The 23,289-nt window shown below is 39.5% G+C and overlaps 1 long non-coding RNA gene across 1 annotated transcript; it reads left to right on the plus strand.

Moving 5' to 3' along the window:
- The first annotated feature begins 6,264 nt into the window (after positions 1-6,264).
- Positions 6,265-8,877, plus strand: LOC124278222. Its single transcript, XR_006899031.1, has 3 exons — positions 6,265-6,377; positions 6,817-7,329; positions 8,732-8,877. It is a non-coding gene; the product is annotated as an uncharacterized LOC124278222 (long non-coding RNA).
- Positions 8,878-23,289: the final 14,412 nt, after the last annotated feature.

A 23,289-nucleotide genomic window follows, 5' to 3' on the forward strand; every position in this document is an offset into this window, starting at 1 on the left:
TGAACTAGAAGGTTAATTAGGGTAACACCTACGGGTATAATGGAACAGTCCACTGTCTAGTGAGTAGAGCAGGGTGAGCCTGAAACAGGTTCGTTACTGAGAAGTTTGATTGTGGGTAAATAGAACTTTGTTGTGATTAAATGATAAATGATTTCTCTTCTCAAAATTGATTTTACTATCAATTACTATCGAATATAAAAACAAGTTTGTCACTGAGAGGTTTGATTGTGTTTATTGATAGAAAAGACCCCTCCCAATAATAGCATATGTACAACAGAAGTTAACTGAGAAAACGTTTTGTTGGAGAGATATAGATATGTACATATTTGAAAACATTCTGACTTGCAGTAAATGAGACACCTGCATTGCCATGTAAGATACGATTAATACCAATCAGTGTTCTAATTTCAACAATACTTTCTAAAGATTGTATCAGTTTATGCCGACTCCCGTTAGACTAGAAGGTTAAACCGAAATGTTTATGAAAATAAACTGTTTTTATATTGCAGCAATAAAAATTCAAATTACTGTCTTTTCGTCCGTCTTTCAAAACAAATAATTTAGCTTCAGTTTGTTCCTGTGTTTTTATTTGGACTATTCCATTATGATGTGTAGGTAAAAGGTAGTAGATAATCTGTTCACTGAACCGTAAATGTTGTTGTTTTAAGGTGTCTGCGAACTGCCTGTCTGCGTAATGGGAGGACACCGTTCAATAACAATATCTTCACATATGTCAATACACATCAAAAACTTTTATACATACATCATTTGTACCAATGACTTACATAATATTTATGTACATATCCTGATCACACAGTACATGTATTAAAGAATCATGTACAAAACCAACCATAGATTTATACATTATATTGCTTAAACATATGAACAAAATCACGGCGACAATATTTCAACTCGCCGACACGCCATCCACATCGGCGATAAGCCATCAAACTCGGCGACAATATTGCAACTCGGCGACAAGCCATCAAACTCGGCGACAAGCCATCAACATCGGCGACAGGCCAGCATGAAGCGACAAGCTTCTCCACATTTTGCAACAACGTATCGGCGACAAGCCCTCACCTGGCAACAAGCCATTACAAGGCAACAAGCCATCACCTGGCAACGAGCCATCCACTGGGCGACAGGTCTCTCAAGACGCACCCATCACTACAACAAACAGAAATACATATATCATACACGTACATGCTGAACATTTGTATTTATCTTTTTCAAAATGACATCTAATTTCTCGGATATGGGTCTCTCATCCATATTGTGTGCACCGTAACCGAGAATGGCATATTCAAACTTCTACACCCTTTATATACCCCCTTTAAACGCCCCCTATATTCCTTATCTCCCTTTGTTGTATCTTCCTACGCTAGGAGAAAGAAATTTCATTCTAATTCGTTCCTCAAACGAAAGAAATTATATTTCTCCTAGTTGTTACATCCTCCACAACAATGACATGGCACACAATGGCATTGGATACGGTGCACCACCCGAGAATCAAAGAACGGGCTTATACTAGAGGCCCAACGACATTGAAACTTTAAGTCTACTTTCAATACTGTCTTTTATATACCCATCTTTAGCGCTTTCGCTTTTCCAACGCCCGTGTCTCAAACATTCTGTCGGGTATACCATTATTGGCAGCTGCCGTGGCTCCTCCAGATCTGAGGCTATGAAGACCATAACGTCTTATGTCAACAACAAAAGGCTTGATAGCTTCTATAAATACTTCTCTCAGTCTTGTATAAGACATCGGGCTGTTCTGCTTTCTCAAAACAAATCCCCGACCACATTTGGTAATATTTCTGAATATAAATTCATTTGAATCATCTTTTATGAAAGCAACTTCCAAATATTTCTCCATCCATTCCACTGGGCATAGTTTTCCCCCAGTCCTTCCAATCACCAACCATGCACCATCTCTGTACATGTCTGTCTTTGATTTCTCAATGAAAAGCATCATATAAGCTTTAGAAATAACGACATCAGAACGTGTAATATACAAAAGCTCAGAAGATCTCAAAAATCCTGCAAACGCCACAATACACATTGTAAGAGTGCGTACAACCTTTAAAGACAAATTATTGTTATGCTCAACTAATTTATGTAAAATGTCTATTGTTATAGGTTCTTTCTTCACAGTTGGCTTAGCTAATTTATTCCAATTTATTTACAGCCCATTTATTCCAGGCTTTAAACCCGTTGGTGTATTTCGTATTGGTAGATTCTGCTCTTGCGCTACTCAAAATGTCCGGAATCTGACTTGCAAGCACCTTCACACTCTCAGGCAAAGCCTTTAACTGCTTCTCATAAACCGACTCAAATATACCTGTAAACAAACATATGCGCATTAAAATACCAAGCGAAGAGCTTACATATTGAAATGCAAATCATGCTCCCCGAAAATGCCTCTAGACAACCGGCTCGTCACATAAGCAGACTTGTTTCTCGGAAGGTATATACATTCTGTCACTTCTGGAATAAACTCTCCCTTGGGACACAACAGGGGCCAGTAACTAGCAGAGTACCAGGCCGGTACTATCAGTGTCCCCTTGGCTTTACATAATCTCATATGTGAAAGTACTCTTGCAACAAGATACACCGGTGGAACTAACCAATTGTTCACATCTCCCCAGTGTACAGTAAACGCATCAACACCTTCACATCCTGGATTCCAATATCTGGAATAAAACCTATCTACCTTCTTATTGTAATACGAAGCAAATCTATCCACTTCATATTCCCCACACACACGCTCTAGATGCTGAAACACATGTGCACTCACACCCCAATCATCATTATTTACAATCCGACTGATATAATCAGCTCGTTCATTCTCTGTCCTGGGAATCCACTGCATTTCGAAATGAATGTGATTGGCTAAACACAATCTAAATATCTCCATGGCAATGCTTTGTAAGTCAGTCTTCATGCTCCCTTTAGCAACAATACACTCAACATTTGAATTGTCCGTGAACCATTTCACCCTCTGTGCAGATCACATTGGCGCTAAGCTCTGCAAAACAAGATTTACAGCTTGCAATTCTCGCCATGTCGAACTCCTCTGTGTCTCAACCACTGACCACTGCCCATGCGCCTGCTGCTGTCCATACTGCACACAATAACCACCGTAACCATGGCTACTGGCATCACTATAGACAATCCTGGTCACAACAGAAGTTTCTGACAAATAACAATTCTTGTGCTTATCAATATCACTCAACCAAAACTGCAACTGCTCTATGCAGTCACTAGACAAATGTACAGTCTGATTCCATGAATCAACATTCACAGTTTGTTTAGACATGGCTCTCGTCATCAACTGACAAACAGACCCAGTCACCAGCTTCATCGATATAATCTGTCCAATCACAGACGCTAACACTCTCGCGGGAACTGACCTTACATTTAAAAGGTTAAGAATACACTTCTTAACTTTATCAATTCTCCTATCAGGAATAGATAACCTCATAACAGTAGTGTCAATGATAATACCGAGCCATTCCAAGACTTGTACAGGTTCCCACAAACTCTTTTCTACCTTAGGTACAAAACCTGAGCGAATCAAATCGTTCTTCTGTGATTGACCTGATTCAAAAGCTAACTGCTTACTCATACCGGATATGATGCCGTCATCTAAAAACGTCACAACTCTGTGTCCTTCAAAACGCCAATATTTAACCAACTGTCTGGTAACCTTGGTGAATACATATGGAGCAGTGGAAAGGCCAAATGGCAACACCAGAAATTTGTAATAAACTTTGTTCACACCTTCGCCCCAAGCAAAACCAAGAAATTCTGTATGTTTATAAAAAATGTCAATATGGTGGTAGGCAGAGTGAATGTCAAACTTTAAAAGCCAGTCATACTTATCTATAAACAACATAACTGTTCTCCAGTCTTCGTATTTCACAGATTCCTTCCATAAATGCTTATTCACCAAAGATAAATCTAAAATCAAACGTCGTTTACCGGAAGACTGCGTTGACACACTTAAAGGGTTAACCACTCTTGGTTTACAACAACAAACTGTCACTAGGCCTTTCCAAACCAAATCTTGAATTGCTTCATCAACAAACAGACGATTGTTCATCGCGGATCTGTTTTTCCGTATTTCCATAGTATCGGGAAGTGAGTAAAATGGAATTTTGTACCCATTTTCTATAGTGTCTATTACAAATTGAATGGCACCGATATCTTTCCAAAATGAAACATTGGCTTTAAGCCTACCTTTCACAATGATTTCTGCCTGACCACTTTCATATTCATAAAAGTCAGATGTTAATGTACGAACATCATTCTTATAGTCAAGTACATAAGTATCAATATACTCAACTTCAGGCTTTGAAGATGATCTAGATGATGTTTGTTCCGGAACTTGCTTTAGAAGACTGGGCTTGTCCGTACAGCCGGGGGCAATAGCGTCTCCAGTGGTTGAACTCCCCACAGTGAAAGCAGGCGCCTGCCCTTGGGCCCCCGGCCTCGAAAAACCTGACTGCTAGTAGAAGAAGTAGCAGCACGGACATCCTCCCTTTGACTCGCTTGAGTGACTGTGGCTGAAGGTCGCGTGCCAAACGACCTGTAGGGATGAGCACGCGCAAAACGGGAACTCCTGGCTCTGAGCTTCTTAACTGCTTTGTTTTCCGCCCGAGTGATCCGCTTGTCATCGTCCGAGTCTGTGGCCAAATCACGGGAAACATACTGTCTCACAGTTTCCCACCCTCCTTCCGAGGAGTCTTGATCAACTTATTACGTTGCTCCAAACGCTTGATTTCATTGGTTAAAAGCTCATCTGAATAATCCAGTTTCCCCGTACTTTATGCCGAACTGAATCTGATTTAAAGTTTCAAGAGTTTCTTCATTAAATTTAAATTGAATCTTATTACCCTCTCTGTTCCAAGAATAGTCTTTCTCTGCTTTCAACCGTACCAATTCTTTTGATGTTTGCTCAAATTCACGTCGAAAACCTTGCAAACGTTCATCAAGTTCAAGTTTCGAATCGTCCAATCTTTTCAAAATGACATCTAATTTCTCGGATATGGGTCTCTCATCCATGTTGTGTGCACCGTAACCGAGAATGGCATATTCAAACTCCTACACCCTTTATATACCCCCTTTAAACGCCCCCTATATTCATTATCTCCCTTTGTTGTATCTTCCTACATGAGCTGAAGGTGTTGATAGAGATAGGGCCATGCACCGTGGGAGACACAAGTCCGCACAAGTGGGTTTGTTTACATAACGGCTTCCATGTTTTCATATAGAATATCGTAGTAGCTGCGATGGGGCGCCAGTGGACTCTACTACAGTTATCTACTAATTATGGCCGTTCCACGTTGTCAGGGAGGATGTAAGCTCAGGCTCCACACTGATCTTGTATGTGAAAGGTCGCTAAGTCAAGGAGTGGGGAGTCGGCCGACCGTGGCTCCTAAATAACCACATTACATTCATGTACTGGCACACATACATTCAAAGATAAACGCCAGGTTCTATACTCACATAGGTTTACTTAGCCTCCGTGCATCTTTTTACTACAACTACAACACAAGACAGGTGTTCACACGAAGATCATGAAAGAAACTGATTGCACGAAATCGGCGTTTTTGCTCAAAATTCTCAAAATATTTAATTGAGTAATGATTTCCTAAAAATATATGCAGTGGTTAAGGCGTTTGCTCCTCACGCCGAAAGCCTGGGTTCGATTCCCCACATGGGTACAATGCGTGAAGCCCATTTCTGGTGTCCACTGCAGTGATAGTGCTGAAATATTGCTAAAAGCGGCTTAAAACTAAACTCCCACACTCACTGTAGTGTCCTTTTTCAGTGAAAATGTGTGGTTAATCTGTTAGTGAGCAAGCGAGTTTTGTAGATAACAAAAGCTAACACATGGGAACAATCTTTCTTTTCCGGGTTGTAACAATCATTATCCGGATCAGATACTCGAGAAACCATAAACCTTTCACGAGCAGAATGAACAATAAGAATTAAGACGCCTGGATAAACTATAGTATGACAATACGTTCACAGTATATTCTGTCAAATATTTGAGCAATGAAACCACTCTTTTATGTTTGCATGTTAAGTTGCTTGACTGTTGTCCAAAATAGTGTAAAACTTCACTCACGTTCATAATAACCTTTTTTCCAAACTATTTATTCACCTGTTTTCCAACTTTTTATAACATTGCCTACTTTTCCAATTACAAGGGGGCATAATATATGCAGGACGCATGCGTGGAAGGAAGTACGTCACAATGTTACAGCCAATCGAAGAGTGTTATGGCCGCGTGGTCACGTGCCTCGTGTACCTGGCTTCGCTTTGCGGGGACGTCTTCTGGACAGCGTCCATCCTAAATGCACTAGGTAAGAATCTAGCGAGGTTTACATGAACTTTTACACACCGAAACGATACAAAGGTTATTGATAGGAGTTAAACGCCGCTGTGACCTGCATCAAACCCCAACGCACTCACCATGCACTCTGAGAGTCAGACGGCTTAGAAAATACCAAAATACCACCAACGTTGAACTATTGATTGAAGTAAAAAACAAGTTAACAATTGTATCTATTAAACTAGCATGGACACATCTGAGACATATGCCATACAAGAAACATATTTGACTTAATAAATATATATTAATGAACATGCACATTGTTCTTGATGGACAGTAGTTTGGTTTATCCTTGCATTGTGGATAACACAAATAAACACTTTGAAATTTGTGAAAGTCGAATAAATACTCTTCTTTATTACACGCATCAATCATATATTCTGCTTTTACTCATTTGTTTTCTTTTGCAGGAACAAGCTTGAGTATAATACTCGCCATCAACGTTGAGACGGCCATTGTGGTGTCTGCCAGTATCACTGTTATCTACATTATGATTGGTCAGATGATTTCAGTTGCATATACTGACATAGTACAACTAATTCTGATCACCGTGGCCTGGTATGGATAATTTATTTTCATAAGAAAGGCTTTCCCTTACGCCTTAGTGTTCACAAACCAGTATATCACCACCGGTTTGTGTTTTTTACCTCAACAATCGAGTGCTTTGGATCTAGGAATAATGTTGATTGAAAAAGTGTAGTCATTTACCTGATAAAGGAGTAATACTATACTGTGAAGCGTCATGCTCCTCAAAATAAAGAAGCTGGTGTCCATAAGATATTTCAGTGATATTGCAGGTGCTTGCAATTCCATTCGTGGTGACGGACGATCGTGTGGGTGACGTCAGCACAACGTCAGAAACGTGGCTTGGCTCCCTGGATGGCCGACATGCTGTGGCCTGGGTTGACCTTGCCCTTGCTATGGTACGTACAACATGTATACTATTGTACCGTATTTGGGCGTTTGTGTCAAGATGCAGCTCTGACAAGAAAAAACAACCCCACGAAGCAAACAGTTTACTTGTATAGCGTCGAACCGAAACATTGATGCAGGTAGAGATTAAGTGTTTTTGCAGGATCGATGCTCATGCTGTTGATCACTGAATTCTATGGTCCGGAACCGATTATTTACAGACCGCCGCCATATAGCTGGAATATTGCTGAGAGCGGCGTAAAACTAAACTCACTCAGTCCTGTAGGGCAGTTACATCAAATCGATATTGATCAACTCTTGATAGGGATACATACTTAATATATTACTTACATATTCATCTATATACATAAACTTATAGGTGTCTATATAATCATAACTGACTCCATCAAAAGGTGAGACGTTATATTATTCCGTTATGTTTACTCGACCCGGAATGTGTGAACATGTCATAACTGTCAGTGGTTATTTCCCCTAAATTTTTATGAACAATTAATATTATTGTCTGTTCCTCATACCCTACCATTTTGCAATATTTTGCAGGCAGTGTTGCAATATCTTTGCTTTTCTTCGCGGTTTCTTAATGAATCTGATTCGAGATCTGCAAATCATTACACGTCCGATATTATTTATGCATCTTTCATAAGAGCAAGTATCATGATAAGTTAGTCTCAACTGATAATGCTGATGACGCAATAGGCGAACATGATCTAGAGTGCGTTACGACTTATTACATTTCTTAAATTCGTGGCATGGAATATGCAAGTAGATAAAAGTTTAACAGTCTTGTTAAAATCATCTGTAATTTATTGTCGACATTTCTACCATTTAGTTTGTGACAGAAATATCCCTTAATGCATTTTCTCGGAGTCCATTACACGGTGGTCATGTAAGGACGTGATAGGATCCTTCAACTAAGCAATATTTACAGACTCCATGTCATTTCTGTCCGTGTCAATGGCAACCTCAGGATGAACAAATTAGATGGCAGTAAGCATTTTGGATGTACATGTCTTTCCTGGTCCGTTTAAAGCGGTTAAAAATATCACTCTTGTCTACATTTTCCTGCATCCAAATGTATCAATATCCACATTTCTATTCATGATGCCAAGTTAAAACAATTTCTGAGGAATCTTGATGATGGTATATTAAGTATTTTAAGCAGCCTTTTACCAAAATAACTTAAAAGCATACAACTGTGTAAAAACTCAATCTTAAAATACAATTGGGCATATTTTGGTCTAAATTTGTGAGAAGAAAACATAAGCTGGTGATTCGTCATTGTATTCCTTGGTATTCATTGTGAGTGACTGCAATATGACAGCCCACAGTCATGATCATACATGTATTTCTACATATTTGCTATAAAAGACCATTGCATCTCCTGTGTTGCAGATATTCGGCACCATTCCCTGGCAATCGTACTTCCAGCGTGTGTTGTCAGTCCGGAGTGTAAAACAGGCCCTGGTGCTCTCTGTTCTGGCCGGGATGGGTGCTCTGATCCTAGCTGTTCCCCCATTCCTTATCGGTGCTCTCAGCACAGCTGCCGGTATGAACACTATACACGTAAAGAATCGGAGCGAAATAGCCTTCAGCAACACACTCCTGTCGTGAAACACGACCAAAGATTGGGTGGTCAGACTCGCTGACTTAGTTGACACTTGTCATGAGGTCCCAGTTGCGTAGAACGATGCTCATGATGTCAATCACCGAATTGTCAGCTGTAGACCCGATCATTTACAGGCCGCCGTCACATAGCTGGAAAACCGCTGCATGTACAGTTGAACAACAAACACACAAACAAACAAACAAACGAAACAATAAACCTTGCTCGAAAATTCCTAAAAAATGCGGACAGTACCCGTTGTTGAATTTGAATATTTTCAAAAATTGTTAAAATATGTTACATATGAGATTTATCCCTGCCGACCTTCTTGCATATATTTCAGATTGGTCCAACTCAAGTCTGACCGGTGGCCTTGACACTGCGAGTGCCAACATGAGCAGCATGATTCTGCCCCTTGTTCTCAAAGAGTTCACGCCAGATGCAGTGTCCATCATAGGTGAGTGAGTGAGTGAGTTTAGTTTTACGCCGCACTCAGCAATATTCCAGCTATATGGCGGCGGTCTGTACATAATCGAGTCTGGACCAGACAATCCAGTGATCAACAGCATGAGCATCGATCTGCGCAATTGGGAACCGATGACATGTGTCAACGAAGGCAGCGAAACTGACCACCCGATCCCGTTAGTCGGCCCTTACGACAAGATAGTCGCCTTTTTATGGCAAGCACATGGGTTGCTGAAGACCTATTCTACCCCGGATCTTCACGGGTCCCATCATAGGTACAAACATCCAAACAGCGTGTAGAATACCAACTAAACGGCCGTTCTGGAAGGATATATGTTTAGAAAAAATATGGCAGAAATATTTATTCTTTGTATATGGAGGGGACTTCCGCAGATACATTAATTCAGATATGGTGCGCGCGTGTTTGTGTGTGCGTGAATGTGTGTATGTTACAAAAAAATTATAATTTCAAAGAAAATCCAATAACTTCATGGTTTCGTTTCCGAAAGTCTAAAACTAAAAGGTTATTGCATCGTCATGAATATGTATTGTTGATAGCTTACGTCATTCACTTCTAAAATGGGTAACGATGTAATTGATCTGTGCACAAGAACAGCAATATTGGTGTGTCGTTTTGATGCGAACGTTAATTTGTTGTTTCAGTTGTTTATTTAAATTTTAGTGGGATATTTTATGTGTTCATAATGTTTCGTTAAGGTCTTGGTGCAATCCCAACTGCAATGCTGTAATTATTTGTAACTAGCCTATAAACTGCTTGATACAGTCTGTATTTGCTGGTTCTGGTAGTTTCTATGTGGTGGTTTATGTATTAATGTGTTTTGATCAGGTCTTGGGGCAATCTCAGCAGCAGTCATGCCAGTCATAAACTGCTTCATCCTGCGGTCCGGCTCCATGTTCACCCACAACGTCTACAGAACAGCGATCAGGACACAGGTTAATTGTTAACTGACTTCCCTATGCTATTGCAGTCCTAGTCCCCATTGTGCTGTGCAAACATCTCCTCACGCTTGTATATATATATATATATATACATGCCTCTCTATCCTTATTCTGCTCATCACTTGTTTGATAACGGTGGTAGATTCAACACCGAAACGTCGCTATCACTGTAAAGAAGTTGTTCATCCATAGTTATCCTTCCTTACTGCTCTAACTTCTAAATGCCTCTCAAAGAAGTTACAGGAAGAAAAGACGAAGTATCTTAGATGTGAAAACCTATGGAATTCAATCTCAGTTGTAACTGTCCCTGTGTTGAGTAGGTGACGCATGTTCTAAATAATCAGGGGTTGAATGAATACGAAGGAATAATTCCAATATGGATTCCTTGGTTTATTTCAATGCTTTGGATTGTAACTATATATAGTTTATTGGGCATAAGTATGGAATAATACATCGTTAGGATATAAATATTCAAACTTGTGGCGTCCGTACCTAGTGTGTGGTTTGGCATTTCTGCAAAGAATAATAGACGCACTTAAATATGCAAAATATATTAACATTTTACAAGGACGTGGTTATTTGAACAGCTGTTTTATCGTAACCTGTAACTCGATATACTGAACTGTATAAACACATCCTGATCAGATCAAGTGTAATGAATCCATCAGTAATTACAAAAGTATTCACAAATCTTTAAACCCGCGAAGATCCAATTTAGAATTGATCTTCAATAACCCATGCTTGTCGTAAAAGGCGACTACTGACTAACGATATCGGACGGTCAGGCTCGCTGACTTGGTTGACACATGTCATCGTATCCCGTTCGCGTAGATCGATGCTCATGCTGTTGATCACTGAATTGTATGGTCCAGACTCGATTATTTACAGACCGCCGCCATATAGCTGGAATATTGCTGAGTGCGGAGTAAAACTAAACTCACTCACAAATCTTTAATCCCTCCATGTTCCGATTCATTTCAGGCATCAGAACAAGAGTTGATGTGGATACAAAGAACATCAATCTTGATGATCGGAATAATAGCCACCGTACTATCTATAATCGTTAGGACAGTGTGGGGACTGTTTGTCTTGGCCGCGGACAATGTGTTCGTCATCGTGTTACCTCAGCTGCATGCGCACTCTTCCTCCCAGCAACGAATGGATATGGCGGAATTGTGGGATTTGCTCTTGGCACTGTTTTGAGGATCGGTGCTGGTGAAAGCTTTTTGGATCTCCCTCCATTTATTTTCTACCCATTTTATGACCATGATGTGCCAGAACAACTGTTTCCATTCAGGACATTCGCCTTTGTTGTATTGTTACTTGGTTTGATAATAGTTTCTTACATGATGAAGTTCTTGTTCGAAAGGGAAATTCTTCATCCGAAGTATGATTTTTCTCGGAGCTCTTGAAATCAGGATCTGCGGACATAACCCTCAAAATACACTGACAAAAATAATGCGTTGAGCTTTGACAATGTACATACGGCTGAGGGATACTCTACAACAGGGATAGGTCACTCGCTTGCTTTCTTTACCATTTGTACTAATTAACGTGTGCCTCGTCATGCTCCAACGCACACAGTGACTTGGTTCGGTCCCAGCGCAACTTCGGCTGCGTTTAACAGTACTTCAGCCAGTGTATTGTATAGGTCGGAATTTTACAATGAATGAATGAATGAATTAAGAGCAAGAATTTTATGTGAATGAATGAAAGAAATTAAGAAAAAGAACAAAAGAAAAAGAACATATGTGAATGAATGAAAGAATAAATGATACACCACGGCCATCCCTCCCCAAACATGTTAAAGAACGCAAAACTATCGGTAGAACACATGTTAACATCAGCTGTCCTTTTAAAAAAAAATCTACTTTGAGACATTTTTTTACATTAGTAACTAATTCAGATATCTTATTGCATGTGTGGAATGACATGGGCATTGACAGAATGTTAACTGACACTGTCACAGACCCCTCAAGAACAGAAAGTTTAGAACTATCACAAAGCCTTGCAAACACCTTTCCAGTTTTGTCAAATACTAAGATCAACAAGAAAGAAAGAAGTTTTAGAACTATAACACTCAAGCATCACAAGCACCAATGGCGTATCAGAACAGATCGGCGATATGTCATATTTTTCACACACCTCAAATACACACTAACAAAAAAATAAAATAAAACTATCACTATTACTTGCAAAACCTTTCACCTGATGGTATATTCCCCTCATAAAAATTAAAGGTGTATGTGAAAGATGTTTTAGAACAATAACTAGAAACACTCAAACAACGCCCTGTAGTATTTCAATGGCAGATCGGCGATATGTCATATTTTTCACACACCTCAAATACACACTAACAAATTTTTTTAAATTATAAAACTATTACTATTACTTGCAAACACCTTTCACCTGATGGTATATTCCCCTCATAAAAATTGAAGGTGTATGTGAAAGATGTTTTTGAACACTAACTAGAAACACTCAAACAACGCCCTGTAGTATTTCAATGGCAGATCGGCGATATGTCATATTTTTACACACCTCAAATACACACTAACAATTTTTTAAAAATTATAAAACTATCACTATTACTTGCAAACACCTTTCACCTGATGGTATATTCCCCTCATAAAAATTGAAGGTGTATGTGAAAGATGTTTTTGAACACTAACTAGAAACACTCAAACAACGCCCTGTAGTATTTCAATGGCAGATCGGCGATATGTCATATTTTTCACACACCTCAAATACACCCTAACAAATTTTTTTTAGTTATAAAAATATCACTATTACTTGCAAACACCTTTTAACTAAAGGTATATTTCCTCTCTAAAAATTAAACGAATATGTGAAAGAAGTTTTAGCGATATAATTTAGTCTTTCTTCGCTGTGTACTGAGAATTGAAGCCAGTGAGCTACAACATGCCCACTTGAAACTTTACTACAAAGCTACTGTACTTATACTGACACTAATAACAAGTATTTGACTTAAAATGAAGTGACAGAATAGGTAACTTATCTTCTACATGTAGGTTTTCAGTTGTCACAACACTCAGCGTATGTAATCAGCTGTTGAAAATAAACCGGGCTCAATCTTAAAACTACGCTGCCGCCATATTGGCTGCACTGGTCACGTGACGAGCCGAGGCATAGCTTAGAGCTTCCGAGGAGTGACCACTCCCCTTATAGAGTCTCCTGGCGAAGTTCAACGCAATATCGTTCTATTTTCAACATCTTCACGGCATGCTGGTGTTTATTTGGTAAGTACGTCCTTCATGTACAATGAAAACGTAGGAATGTTGTTTACATCTAGCAGGTCAATGTAGCAAGAAACTCCGAATTAGGGCTCATGTTTTATCTCACAAGGGTACCGGTATGTCACATACATGTTTCTCAAAATTTAGTGGAAGCCCGTGTTTTCCATAAACTTGTTTTGTTATTTTTCAAAATATTTGCATGCATATATTTAGCATTTTATTATATAATCGAATAAGATTTCCTTTCGTACCCATCACCTGATTTGAATTTTGCAAATATACATTTTCAAATAATCAATGAAGTACATCAATATAAGGGACCATTCATAATTATATGGCTGCGGGTGGGAGTGATGATTGTAAGGGGGGGGGGGGTGTCACCCATTTTGTTCAGGGGAGCTAAGGGGGTCAGCATTTTTGTACACACGCACTATGTTTAATATGATGCTTAGAAATTATGGGAAGGGGAGAGGGCGTCATAGATATTGTACATGACATGCAGGGTGGGGCGTCACTTATTTCGTACATAAACTTTACGGGGGGAGGGGGGAGGGTAATTCACATTGTACATGCTTCTTCTTTAAAATCATCATCACCCCCAAGGCATACATTATGAACGGTCCCTAAGGGCAGCTATACAAAATCGAATAGAATTTATCAACATTTTATATTGCATCACATTATCATGAACATTTGTTCGTTTGAATAAGTCTATCAGTAAAGTATGCATTGAACAGGCTCTGAACCCTGTCAACATATGCATATTATTGGGGGAGGGTGTGTGTTTGAAGATATCTTGTGCAAGTCTTTGTTATGGATGAAATTGCATATAATTTATTTGAAGTTTTATTTATTTACAAAATGTGTAACTTCACTAATGATTCTTTGATGGGACAATTAACAATACTGCATTCACAGAATTTCATTCTTACACTTGTTTGGAAGGGATGTGATGATTCATGTCTCTTAAAGGTTAAAATGTTACATACAAAAGAAGTAATTTAGTAAGGAACATTTAATTATGAAATATGATATAATTTTAATGGAATTTGCAGAAATCTCATCTTCGAAGATTGGGTGGCATCAATTTTGTGGATCACATAAAAGGAGCAATGCTAAGGTAACAAATTTTTAACATTTCACTTGTTTCCAGTATATCCACCACAAAGGTTGATCATGTAAGAGAATAATTTGACAATGATTTCTCCGGAGATGCTTGGTTTAATGAGCACTCCTTGCTTGGCGCCATATTGTTTTTAGCCGTAAAGAGCTGGATGCGAGAAAGCACGCGAGAGGACAGAAGTCATAAATTTATAGAGATATATAGATGTTTATTGCTGGGAGACACACTCTTCAGGTATTTGGTCAGCTGTAGAATTTGAATATGATGTTTCTTTAGTATTGTCAAAGTGTAGGTTTTTCATTATTTTGCATTTAAATGTGTGTGCAGTGAAACATACTGAGACTTGGAAGAGTCCATTATTTAGAGTACAGGTATTGTTAGATATCAGCATTTTATGTACTTGTTCCCTTGTCAAGATCATCTATCGATTATATTAGAGAGAAGGTGTATATTTGTAGTGTTTTTAATCAGAGTTATTTTCAGTGTATGACCTACATTTCAATATGTTTTGGCCACCTGTCACTCCTTTGGTCAAATAGAGAAGGACTTCCATTTCTTGGAATTGAAAGTCAGAGATGCACTGTTTCCAAGAATTTGCGTGTGCCAGCGATGTTTGTTTACGAGTACATTTAAATCTTATTGAGTGTAGATTGGAGTTGTAAGAGATGTTATTCAGTGTCTTATTATTCAGGGTATGATAGATTATTTCTGGCAGTGTAGAGTTTAATATCATTATTTTATTGTTCATGATTCAGAGAAGCATAGTTATGACGTCACAGATATTATAGGCACAGATAATTCATTATATGAGAAATTTTCTAAGCGTTCCTATAAGATATTAAGTGTAAACATTTCTGAATTACGAAGAAGTTATTTATCTGAGTTTTATGAGTATACAAATGACAAAGAGAGACAGAGTAGATAATAGGGAATATATTGTATACTTATGAGAGCTCATTATTGTTTTCAGAACTACATGATCCATACTTCCTTGTGTTTGGGAATAAATGGTGTTGGAAGACCTCCCACAATAGACTTGTTCTTTGACCTGTGAACCACCACCCATTTTGTTTTCTTATCATTTAATGTAAAATGGCTTTTGTTACAATTTATGACTCCTGTTAGCAAAATTGCTACATCTGTACAACTCCTATTTAATTTGAAATAATCGTTTCCGAGAATCTCTAAAGAAAACTAAATCTGACAGAATAACAACAATCTTCCATTGTTTTGCAGGACAATGTCAAACAATTTGATGTCAAGAATCAATGTTGATGGGCAAAAACGGCAAGTTTTCTTTTAAGAATACAAGGTTGTATTCAATCATCTCTGGTAATTTAATTACCAAATGCAGCATTTTCATCATGACCATAGCAAATAATATATGACAGTAAAGCATTGTCTAATTCATCATAAGTCTTAGTCTAATTGAATAATCAACTTGCAATTGAGGATTTTCTTTGAAAATGTTTAAGAAAACTTCCATTCCTTTAGTTGAAAATATAAATTGTTTACATTTTTCGTCACATTTTGTATTGATGCTGTTCATATGTTCACATGGCAAGTTACAGCAGTGAAATGAACCTTTCAAGTGATTGATTAAACAAATACTTGAATCATTTAAGACAATATATCTTCCATATAAAATTATTCATGTATTTGAATATATAATTTCAGAATGTGTCCTATCTCATGGGAATGAGATGGGAATGCATCCGAAGCAAATTTCAAGAAAGAGTTAGGAACGTTTCTGAAGTATCCACCTGACCGCCAGGCAGGGAGTGGCAGAAAGAAGAGAAGCTGTATGTCAGTTTAATGCTATATGCTTACCCTGATACAATGTGTGAATCCCATTTCTGGTGTCCCCCGTCCTGATATTGTTGGAATATTGCTAAAAGCAGCGTAAAGCCAAACTCACTCAGCAGCCAGTTATGGTGCGGATCAGGAAGGTGGGTGAGGAAAGCACAAAGTGATCCTGTCTTTGTGGTGGTGTGTGGTCATGTGCGTAGACCTCAGGTCACGAATCAGTTTAAGTTAAGCAAGGTCGAGCTCGGAGAGTCTTTGGATGGGTGACCGTGTTTGGCAGCCTGACTCCTGAGAGTTTCTAGGAATACAGCCCTGTCCCACAACGAAGCACATGTGATACATGTGGTTTCACCTTAGGCAAGTGAGTTGCCTCTGTTCACCCAGCAGAAAATGGGTACCCGGTTGGATAAAGTCATGTGACTATAACCTTCTAGAGCCTAAGAGGCAGCCTGGATTATCTGGGGTAATGATAATCAGATTCTGATTACAGCGTCCAATGAGCAACTAGTCAGATGGATAATAGGCGCTATATAAATGAATTATTTATATTATTATTTGATGTGCCATGACTTTAGTAAAACTCAGAGCGTCCATACGCGTCACGTGATAACTCTCAGCGAAGGATGTAGCACGCAACCTGGAATATAGCTGGAAACGTCAATCAGAGGAGGCTTAAAAATCCCACCTTCGAGATGTACCGGCCATAAAATCCTGACTTCTGATCCGAAGTAGAAGAAAAGGTGACAAGGTAAGTATGTCATCTGTTGGATGACTCCACGCCTTGTTTCAGAGGGTTCACATACGTGACTTAGAAACTGAAAGTATACCTTTCAATTATCGCAAAACAAAGGTGAATAGTGACTTACGGTATAACGAGGGTAATGGACGACTGATGCGCGGTATATCAAAATGTCATCCCTCAGGCTTGTTATTCGTGCTTGCACGTGCATGTCACGTGACCGCGTGACTACATTTATAAACAGTTGTCTCTTCAAGCTCACTGAACAGGCGTTGATATCGACAGCGATGACAAGCCTCTTTCAGGCTCTTGGAGGGAGTGTGAGTGAGTGAGTTTAGTTTTACGCCGCACTCAGCAATATGCCAGCTATATGGCGACCGTCTGTAAATAATCGAGTCTGGACCAGATAATCCAGTGATCAACATCATGACCATTGATCTACGCAATTGGGATACGCTGACGTGAGTCATCCTCTTCATTACAGATGTGATATTATTTACTACATATTCATTTATATTGCACCCTCTGCTACTGTATGTTAAATGTGCTAAAGGGCAATAAAATCGACTGATTGACAACTGTGGAAATAAGCCAGCTCTGACCAGGGATCACGTTGATGCCTCTTTACGATGTTGATGTGACTGAAGATCAATGTTCTAACCCGATCACGGGGATAATCGAAAGTGTTATACAGTCAGGCCCGCGGTAATCCGGTCCTCGTTAATTCATACACCGACTTCCGAACGCTACTCAACGGGACCAAATCATTCCGTATATATTGTATATAATTGACGCCTCGAGTCCGATGAAAGCCACAGAACGCTGGTCAGTCGGAACGATTGGACTAATTAAGTTGTAAACAGTTGCGACCATACATACGATTGAAGTTGACCGCGCTGCTGACTGGTTTAACTGACTGACACGTTGTTTAGTTTAGCGACTTAGCGCTCATCCCTTTTATCCCTTTATCATAAGTGATCCAGCAATTTCACGACCACGCTGTTTGGGGGACAACCAGAATATGCTCGGTACCGAATTAAAATTATAAACTATTTTTCTGATGTCGTAAAATGAAAATATAAAAGAAAAAGGCACGGGCATGTTATGACATGTCACAAATGGAAAAAATTGCCATAGTTTTTGAATAACATTGTAAAAATAAACTTCATATTTATCAACAGTAGGATTAGATCTTTTAAATGGTGTATGGGATGTAGTAGCAATAACGTTTTACAAGCTTATAATTTCCTTCATAAACATAGGCTTCATCTATGACCTCAGAGTCTCGATAGTAAGGAAAGATATCAAGGGGAAGTAACTCGGTGCATATACTGTGGTTTCAGCAGTACGAACGTTTCACTATCCGAACGTTTTTATCAAAAACCAAAGTGTTCGTATTAACGATATCTTTATAAGATAAATATCTTCATTTGACGGCAAGATAGAACGTATAGCGTATGATTATGTACTTATTATTTGAATAAATTGTGTGAATAAATCTGTTCCAAATTAACTTTGACGTGAGAATAAATGTAACAAACTTTAAATAAATATAAGAAATCTTTTCGGAAAGCTGCATCCATTACACGATTCCAACAATACTCGTATGTTAAGCATGACTTTGTACTTACCACAACACATGATAATTACCGGTGATTAGCGTAAGTATAGCCTGCCTACCGGAGTTATTCAAATACTTAGTAATGTGCATACAATGTGTATAAAACAGTTAGGCTATTCTACTGTGTATTTGTATCACTCAGAATGCCATTTCCACAAGGATACACAGTTTTGACTATTGTTAGGATAGATTCCATTTGGTGTTGATAGCAATAAATAGCAGTAAAATAAACATATATGTGGCCCTCTGAAAAATAGTAATGACACCGGGTGTTATCGAAAAGATGAAATATAAGTACTGAAACATGTATGAGTACATTACATAAGTAATACAGTATTTCTAAAGCAACTTACTGTTAAATTCAATCCCTGGTGAATAATGGAGATTTAACAAGCCAGTATCTCGATGGTTTCTCATCCCATACACTTCACACTGAATCTTGGTGACGTCACTACAATTCCTTCTGATGGTAGCAGTGATGATGTTTTCATCAGTCTTGTAAAAATCCTCAACACTAACTGTTGAGTTCGGGACGGGTGCGAGGACCCCATCGTTACCCATGTAAACTATCTGAGATCCATTGTACAGAATACTCCTGCTGTACACCTGGAAGAACTGTTTCTCCACACTGCTACCATTAGACGTGACATTCACAACAATGATGACTGTTGTGCTAAACTGTAAAACTGAAACGTAACACGTGGATATTTAAGCGAGGGTACAGATTTGGGTCGACAGTATTCGGTTTGCGCAATAACCCGTGAAGATCCGGGTTGGAATCTTTAGCAACATGCTTGTAAGAGGCGACTAACGTGATCGGGTGGTCAGGTTCGCTGGCTTGGTTGACACATGTCATCGTATACCAATTGCGTAGATCGTTGCTCGTGATGTCAATCATTGGATTGTCTTGTCCAGACTCGATCATTTACAGATGGTAGCCATAAAGCTGGAATATTGCTGACGGGTGGGGTGGGGCGGTTTGGGGTGGGGGGTTGGGTATGGTTGGAACAACAAACAAACAAAATGGATCACACAAATGAAAACTCGTTTGTTTGTTCGTGTTTTGGTTAATACCAATATTCTGTTTATATGAAGGCGGTCTGCAATTCATCAAGTCTGCAATTCATCAAGTCTGGACCAATCAATGGAGGGATTGACATAATGAGCATCGCTCTTATCAAACTGGAAATAGTAACATGCATGAACCAAGTATGCTAGTCTCACAACCCAATATCGCCTCTTACGATAAGCATGTGTTGATGAATGCTAATTCTAGCCATGGAACATGTAGCTGAAGACTTGCATTTTGCACTTGACGTCAGTTTAACGCTGTACTGTTTCGGGGTAGCTCGGTGGTTAAAGCTTTCACTCGTCACGCCAAAGACATGGGTTCGATACCCAACATGGGTACAATGTGTGAAGCCCATTGCTGGTTTCCCACGCCGTGATGTTGCTGGGGTATTGCTAAAAGCGGCGTAAAAACATACCCACTCACTCACTTCATCGTTTCAACTTGAGGAGAGCCCAGTGTGTCGTCAACCACCTTTGTTGATCCAAATACTAGTTTGATAAACCAAGGTGAATAATCGGGACGAAGATTCGAACCCATGATCATCGGATCCTGGTTAGACTATCGACTCAGTCACAGGGCCACCTGTGTCCTCTAGCCCGTAGAGATTCCCCAATAAATTATGTCGTCTTTGTAAAGAGCAGCCACACGGATCAGTGTCCAGGCTAGCAGCCTCAGTTGACAACGTATCATTATATATTTCAAGCGTTCAGAATATTGATCACTGGATTGTCTGGTCCATATTCGACAATTTCGTGGTCACCGCCAGATGGCTGAGAGTGGGGGGTAAACAACAAACTAACCTGCTCCCTCTCACATTATCATAATTCAAGGTTACGGCGTGTCGCTGAAAGACGAACAGTTGTTATATTCACCTAAAGTCATCATGACACAAAACAGCCATGCTTCCATCCGAGTCGTGCATATCATTCTCCAGTCTCTGTTATCGCAGTATGTAAACCTGCAGATCAAATTATGATCGTATGTACTAAACGTCACTGACTGTAAAGGTAAGTATTGCAATATAACTGACATATGTTGCCAGTGCGAAAGTGAAATGTATGTCACGATGTCAAATGCGTCCTATGTACAACACAAACACACAGATGCATATAAGTAAACGTGTACTTACTGTAAAACTAGCGAGTATCTTCACGTCAACACAACAAACTCGTTTCCATTTGCACAAGCCATACGCGTTCTCAAGGCCGATGTAGTCCAAGTCATGCTATATTTAACCCACACACGCCTGTGTTATGTGAGACAGACGAGTATCGACTCCACTGTAGGCAACGCAGACAATACGGTGGTCCGTGGATGTCGTCTAGTCGCGGTGCGATTGAGTTGTCAGTTACGTCACATGTCCTCTACTGCAGCTTATCTACTGTAGTTTTACTATATATATATATATAGCTAGTTGACCATGGTGCTGCAGTTCGTCCGAGAGCACGTGTCTACCGAGATCTGGATGCCTCCGACTACAGGAGCAGCTGACCAGTGTACGTGACCCTCTTCAGTTTCTTGATGACGACAGGCATCTCCTGAAGTTGTCCGACAGAAGTGTGAAGTCACTTTAACCGAGTAGTTATCATGTGGACATATCACTGTGGACATTACTGAAATTGACTGTGTGTATCAGCATTGAGTGTGTATATGATCATATTAGCAGTTAAAAAACAACTACTAAAGCCAACTAAAGTAACAAATTAATTGAATATCTAGAACTGTTCTTGTTTTCTTCATTAGTTTTCGTCATCACTTTTCTGTTCACCTAGTGGACAGGGGCCCCGTTCTTCAAAGCGATCTCAGCGCTACGACTGTCGTAAGTCTATGTTAAAGTATGGGAGTTACGATCACCATAGCGCTACGATCGCTTTGAGGAACGGGACCCTGGTCTAGTTTACTGCAAGGGATGACAAAATCAGTCATGCATACCCACCGCAGCCAACAGACCATAACGTGTTGACGTAGCAGTGGTGGCAAATTGAGATGTAGGCGAAATGGAACTGAACCATCTTATGTAAACGGTCAAGGTTACGTGTTACATGCAAACTTACAATCGTACTTTTTATCAGTGTGTTAGTGGACTGAGCGGGGCGGCGGGGTAGCCTGTGGGTAGAGTGAGCCACTCGTCACACCGAAGACCGGGTTCAATTCCCCACATGGGTACAACATGTGCATCCCATTTTTGGTGTCCATCGCCGTGATATTGCTGGAATATTGCCAAAAGCGGTGTAAAACCATACACAGTCGTTGGTTCCATCCACGGCCGCGTCGTTCTGAAAGACGTTAAGAGATGGTACTTGTTGTTACCTTGACTGACACTCATCACTAAGGGGATGAGACAAGGACTGGCTGACTCGGAGTCGCTGCCCTCTGTCTTAGTGCTGTATTCGTAATGAAACAGAGGCACGGTATGTCTTAATGATATTACTTAACATGCATCGGACCTTTCCATCTACAGTTTCCATACTAAAAATATTGGTTTCCTGAGACGAAGATCAGAAAAAAGCTGTTTTCTCTAACCATTTAGTGTAACTATTCTTTTTAAAAAACTAGATACTGTGAGAAGAGAATTTTAGTTTAAGCATTTTGTCTCCTGTAAAATGTTTTCAAAGCCCCCTCTCGCGAGGTCTCATTGCTGATTACGTGACGTCGTTTGTAATTCATTGTGTTGTGACCCTGTTCTGAAAAAAAACCCATTCACTTACTTTCCTCTTTGTCAAGATAACGCTTGCATTAGGGATTTGGGGGATTTACCTGTTTTCTCAGTAAATGCACAATGCACAACCTAGAAGCATATACACAATTGTTCCGGGTCAATTGTGAAACAATATCACCGAACAATGTTATGCATAGGTCGCGTTAACTAGTACAAATAGTTTCCCGTTCATATGTATTTGAAATTACCAGGAAAGAGGTGTAACATGTTAGTTTCGCTTGTAACGCAAGATTGAAAACCCTACCGCGAGTGGTGTAGTGTTATGTCCTGTATGGGTTTCCATACGCTGTATGCCGTGACGAATGTTAGGGAGGTGTGCTGTGTAACATTGGTCTGGCTCTCTTTCTGCTGTGCTCATTCAATATATCAGTAACCTGAAGGTATATTTCACAGTATCAGTATGTGTTTTTTAAATATTTTCGTTGATAGTTTCCTGTCACAAGTATTGTATTTATTGACTATATTTCTAAAAACAACATAACCTACTTTCGGTTTGAACAACTGGCGGTGGATCGATTTTAAATGTAACCGGTGACCATATCAGTAATTGTCGGGATAATGTCAGCTATGTATACCATCGGCGGC

The sequence above is a fragment of the Haliotis rubra genome, unplaced genomic scaffold (genome assembly GCF_003918875.1).
Source record: "Haliotis rubra isolate DU_JTF1 unplaced genomic scaffold, ASM391887v1 Scf1060, whole genome shotgun sequence".
Classification (NCBI taxonomy): domain Eukaryota; kingdom Metazoa; phylum Mollusca; class Gastropoda; order Lepetellida; family Haliotidae; genus Haliotis; species Haliotis rubra.